This window comes from Antennarius striatus, chromosome 1 (genome assembly GCF_040054535.1).
Source record: "Antennarius striatus isolate MH-2024 chromosome 1, ASM4005453v1, whole genome shotgun sequence".
Taxonomy (NCBI): domain Eukaryota; kingdom Metazoa; phylum Chordata; class Actinopteri; order Lophiiformes; family Antennariidae; genus Antennarius; species Antennarius striatus.
Window position 1 is genome coordinate 18,578,021 of NC_090776.1, and position 6,295 is coordinate 18,584,315.

Consider the following 6,295-nt stretch of genomic DNA (forward strand, 5'->3'; position numbering starts at 1 on the left):
AAACCAGATGATCCAGATAAAACCCACACAGACACAGGAAAAACAAACAAACTGCACAGAACAGAACTCGAACCTGGAACTGTCTCACTCTGAGGTAATAGCATTACCCATTACGCCACCAAGATAGTTTATCGATAAAGAGCCACTGTACATGATATTTGTTTATAACAGGTTATCAATAAAACACTATATTTGTTTATAATAGCAGGAAAACTCTATTAATTCATCTTCATTAACCACTTTGTTGGGCACCAGTAAACCCACGGTCGTGGGTTTACTGGTGCCTATCCCAGCGAACTTAGGGCAAAAGGCAGGGTACACTCCAGGCTCACTGCCAGTGCACTGTAGAGCTGCATGAAAAACACAAAGACACAAAGATACCATCTTGCTGTGCTGAAACAGCGCTACTAACTGTGCCACTGTGAGGCACAGTTGCTAGTCATTGCTCATCCTAACCACCTCAGTTTTACAGGTCAAAGTCCAGTTCTAGCACAGAGAGGAGCATATTTGTAACATGGCATTTTTGCTCCAGCACAACATATTCAAATATTTTAGCTAGTGTGACAAACTTATAATTCTGAAGACGGCTATTAACAGTAATTAGTTAACAGTTATTCACTTTTTGTAAGATGCAGTAATCCCTCGTTACTTGCCGTTAATGAGTACCAGGACCACCGACAAAGAACAAAATTCCACGATATAGCAATCAAATATTTAATTATTTATGGTAATTTAGACATTTATGAACCCTTCCCATACTGACATTAAGTCATCTTATGTCTGTACTACCTTTCCCATGCTCTTATAGACTGTTAAAAAAAATTTGTATTGAAGAAAAGTTGCAAGAGGAACCGTGAGTGTCAAAACACAGTGCACACATGCATGCTGTCAGCCAATAGCATGCGTGTATGGTATTACATGACTACCTCCAAAACCTCTAACATGTGCTGTCCCTCTGATGTACTCATTCCTGATCCTATCCTTCCTGGTCACTCCCAAAGAGAACCTCAGCATCTTCATCTCTGCTACCTCCAGCTCTGTCTCCTGTCTTTTCTTCAGTGACACTGTCTCTAGACCAAACAACATCGCTGGTCTCACCACAGTTTTGTACACCTTTCCTTTCATTTTAGCTGAAACTCTTCTATCACACATGACAGCTGACACTTTCCTCCACCCGTTCCATCCTGCCTGTACACGCTTCTTCACCTCTTTTCCTCACTCTCCATTGCTCTGGACTGTTGACCCTAAGTACTTAAAATCCTCCACCCTCTTGATCTCTTCTCCCTGTAACCTCACTCTTCCACTAGGGTCCCTCTCATTCACACACATGTACTCTGTCTTACTGCGGCTAACCTTCATTCCTCTCCTTTCCAGGACAAACCTCCATCTCCAATCCAATCCAATCCAAACTTTATTTGTTGAGCACTTTACCACAACCGCAGTCGACCAAAGTGCTGTACAGGCGAATGAATAAAAAAGAACAAACATTATAGATAAAAGACAAAATGGCTCAAATATTATAAGTAAAGTTAATCAACTAAAAACATAAAACATAAAATATGGATAAAAACAAAAGCAAATAATCAGAGCAATAAAGTAAGATAAATAAGATAAGACAAAATAAAATCAGGTGTCTATCTAGATGTTAAAAGCCAAGGAGAAGAGGTAGGTCTTCACGCGAGATTTAAAAACAGACAGAGAAGAGGCCTGTCTGATTTGCTGAGGCAGATCATTCCACAATTTGGGTGCCACAACAGCAAAGGCACGGTCCCCTCTGAGCTTCTGTTTGGTTTTAGGCACATTCAGGAGCAGCTGATCAGCTGACCTGAGAGAGCGAGCAGGTACATAGCGGTGTAGAAGCTCAGAGAGGTAAGGTGGGGCAAGGGCATTCAGGGATTTAAAAGTAAATAAAAGAATTTTAAAATGGATTCTAAAATGTATGGGCAGCCAGTGGAGTGAGACTAAAATGGGGGTACTGTGCTCATGTTTATGGGTACTGGTCAACAGACGTGCAGCAGCATTTTGGACCATCTGGAGACGGGAGATGGAAGAAGCACTAACCCCCACATAAAGAGAATTACAATAGTCCAGCCTAGTGGTGACAAAGGCGTGGATGACTGTTTCGAAGTGTTGCCTCGAAAGAATAGGTTTTATTCCGGCCAGCTGCCTCAAATGATAAAAGCTGGACTTCACTACTGCCCTGATCTGGCTGTCAAGCTTGAGACCTGAGTCCATTTTTACCCCAAGATTAGTGATGGCTGGCCTGACATGCTGGGCCAAAGAACCCAGATCTGGAAGGGGTGTACCAGCGGTGCCACCAAAAAATATCACTTCAGTTTTCTTTTCATTAAAACTCAAAAAGTTCAGAGCCATCCAGGCCTTAATGTCATCAAGACATTTAACTAATGCAGCGATAGAGTATGCATTGTTCTTTTTGAGTGGAACATAAATTTGGCTGTCATCCGCATAACAGTGGTAGTGAATCCCATGTTTCCTAAGTATTGAGCCAAGCGGGAGCAGATAGAGAGAGAAGAGAAGAGGGCCCAGAACTGAGCCCTGTGGGACCCCACACAGGAGAGGAGCAGAGGAGGACACTGAGTCGCCAAGGCTGACACAGAACGTTCTATCTGCCAAGTACAACCTGATCCACTCCAGTGCTATGCCCCTGATGCCCACCCACTGCTCCAAGCAGGAGATCAGGATTTCATGGTCCACTGTATCAAATGCAGCAGTTAAGTCTAAAAGCACTAAAATAACACAGTCACCAGAGTCAGTAGCTAAAAAGATATCATTAAAAACTCTTAAAAGAGCTGATTCTGTGCTGTGCAGGGTTTTAAAACCGGATTGGAACACCTCAAGAATATTGTAGTCTTTCAGAAAGTCTGTTAATTGACTCCCTAGCTTCTCCTCCACCTCTTCCCTGCTCTCACTACAGATCACAATGTCATCTGCAAACATCGTAGTCCATGGAGATTCCTGTCTAACCTCGTCTGACAGCCTGTCCATCGCCATAGGCTCAGAGCTGATCCCTGATGCAGTCCCACCTCCACCTTGAACTCCTCTGTCACACCTACAGCACACCTCACCACTGTCTTACAGTTCCCATACATGAGGCAACTGATTCACTGTGGCGACCCCTGAAGGGAAAAGCCGAAATAAAAGAAGAAGACTTTGATGCAGCAATGTCAGCAAAGGGATTTTCACACAGAAATGAAAATTCACTCATCAATCAACCCCAATGCCAAGGAGGGGTGCTTGAAATGTCTGAGTCCACAACACTGCTTGAGTTTCAGGGGTAGACAACAGTGTTTCACTGAAATCCAGTAATTGAAGTAACTGATGACCACTTCTTTGTAACGTCATTAAAACATCAGTCAATTTGATTTTGTCTTAATCCATGCAACAAAGAGCTTGCACTTGGTGTGCCCGGGCATATACTATATGTTGCTTGTGTTAAGAGGATGCGGTAGACATTATGACATTTTGAATCATGTGGGCCAAAGCATTTGGAGTGTGAGCTGGCGATGGGAGGTGTCAGTCCACCTCCTGAGCACTGCCGAAGTGCACCTGACAGACTTTGCTGAAACACTATTTACCCCTGAAACTTTTCTAGTGTGGACTCAGACTCAATCTCAGGCCTTTGGCTGCATGCCATGCCCCCTCTTTCCTCACCTACCTTTTCTGTATCTCTCCACTGTGGCTGTCCAATGAAGCAGAAATACCAAAAAATAAAAATAAAAAGTCAAATGCTTGTGCAGGTAAAAGATAAACAAGGACAAACATAAGCAAAGACACAAAGTCAGTCCTCAGTGTTATTTGTTCTTCAATCAATGAGAAATGAGAAAAACGTCTGCAACGGCTCTTGTAATTCAAACCCTTGGCATTGATCTGGCTTTCGATAGCCACTTTACTTCAGTGTGTAAGGGAAGGCATTTGTATTCTGCATCCATCTCCTCACAAAATTGCTTGAACAGAGGCAAATTAAGGGCATGCGCTTTAATATAGTTAATAATTTTAATAACATCATTCAGGTGATATTTTTTGGCTACCCAGCATTTCCTTGTGAATGACAGTGTGTTGACTCACATTCATGTGCAACCTCCTTTACCTGAGAAGGTAAACCAGAGAGCCATCCTGGCGTAGCAGCAGCTCCAGGACCCATTAAGTTTTCCTGACATATAATCATCCAGAAACTCGAAAAGTTCTGCGGCTGTGGTGTTGGCTGGCAACAATAACATATCATATCCTCCTGCACATCCTCCTGATGTACAGTATATATCACACATAAACAAGTAGTGTCACCTTCTTATTAATATCAGTGGACTGGATTGGATCGTGTACCAAGGTGACATTAATCCTCTCAAGACAACTGCTTCTCAATATCCCTTGCGATATTCTCAATTCGCATAGTGACGGTGCTAGCTGAATGAAGAACCTGTGCTATCTTTTTATCTGCAGTCACGGCAAATGTCCTTAGCAGCGGGCAGGATCATTAGTGAAAAGTTTCTTCGCTCTCAGTGCACTCGCATTTGTCGATGTGGTGGCCATCAATACAGATTTTGTTTTCATGGAAGTTGTAGGATCTTCTAATGTCTCCTCATTGGGCCTTTTTCCCTTTCAAAGAAGCTCACTAAAGACATTTGATTTTTCCTCCTTTTTGCTAGCTTGTGGGCTTCATTTTTGGGGTAACAGCTTGTAACCTGTCATGTGACAGAGACCTGTCAAGAGCCACAGATGCATGCATTTGGCTATGCGTCATTCTGCATAGGAGTCACTTTTCAAAATAAGACATCTTTAGAATGATAATCAACAAAAAAAAGAATTCAAACATTCTGTGTGGCCTGGTACCTAAATGCCCACAGTCCTGTGCCGGGTTGCGGCCAGGTGGGTGAGGATTGCTGAACTAATTAATGGAGGGGCAAGTGCAATATAATAATGATGTGAACATTAAACCACTGGTTTTTTCCTTCTGTGATTGTTTGTGTTAACAATCTAGATCTCCCAGAAGAAACCACGCTTAAAAGGCAGTTCAAGGCACAAGCTAGCTGCTACAGCCATTAGCCTGATGTTGTGTGGTAATTTCATCTACAACACAGGACATGTTGTGCCTTCATATGAGTCATCCACGGCTTGCATACATAACTAGAATATCTCTGTCATTTTCAGCTCTTTCCTCATGAGTCAAAGTGGACAGTTCAACCACTATCATTATTATCATGTATGGGTCACGCTCTTCCTCTCCAAGGATCCATCACCTTATCGTGGTGGAGAGGTTTGTGTGCCCTAAGGATCCTGGGAGCTATGTTGTCAGGCGTCTTGTACTCCTGGTAGGGTCACCCAAGGCAAACATGTCTCAGGTGAAGGGCCAGACAAAGAATGGTTCCAGAAAATCCCATGAAAAATGGAAAAGGGAAAAATGTGACCCTGCCCGGAGGAGGCCTGGGGCCCACATCTGGAGCCAGGCCTGGACGGAGGAACGGAAAAGGCAATGTGGACTCTTCCCACCCCTGTGGCCTCACCACCCAAAGGGCAGACCGATGGTGTCAGGTGCGCTGCCATAGGGGTGGCAGTGACGACAGGGGGTCACTTCAGACGTGAGTCAGAAGCTAGCTTTCGGGACGTGGAATGTCACCTCACTGGCGGGGAAGGAGCCAGAGCTTGTGTTGGAGGTTGAGCATTACCAGTTGGATCTGATGGGGCTTACCTCCACGCATAGTCTCGGTTCTGTATCCAAACTCCTGGATAGGAGTTGGACCTTGTTCTACTCTGGAGTTGCGTCAGGCGTGAGGCACAGGGCGGGTATGGGGATACTCACAAGCCCCCGGCTGAGCGCCGCTGTGTTGGAGTTTACCCCGGTGGATGAGAGGGTCACCTCCCTACGCCTCAAGGCTGTGGGAGGGAAAACTCTGACTGTTATTTGTGCGTATGCACCAAATATCAGTTCAGAGTATTTGGCCTTCTTGGGGTCCCTAAGTGGGGTCCTTGATGGGATCCCTGCAGGGGACTTGTTCTTCTGGGGACTTCAATGCACACGTCGGCAATAATGGAGACACTTGGAGGGGCGTGATTGGGAGGAATGACCTCCCTGATCTAAACCCCAGCGATGTTATGTTGTTGGACTTCTGTGCTAGTCACGGATTGTTCAAAACTAACACCATGTTCCAACACAAAGATGTTCATATTGTACCTGGTACCAGAGCACCCTGGGTCGGAGGTCAATGATTGATCTTGTGATTGTATCATCTGACCTTCGACCGTGTGTTTTGGACACTTGGGTGAAGAGAGGGGCAGAGCT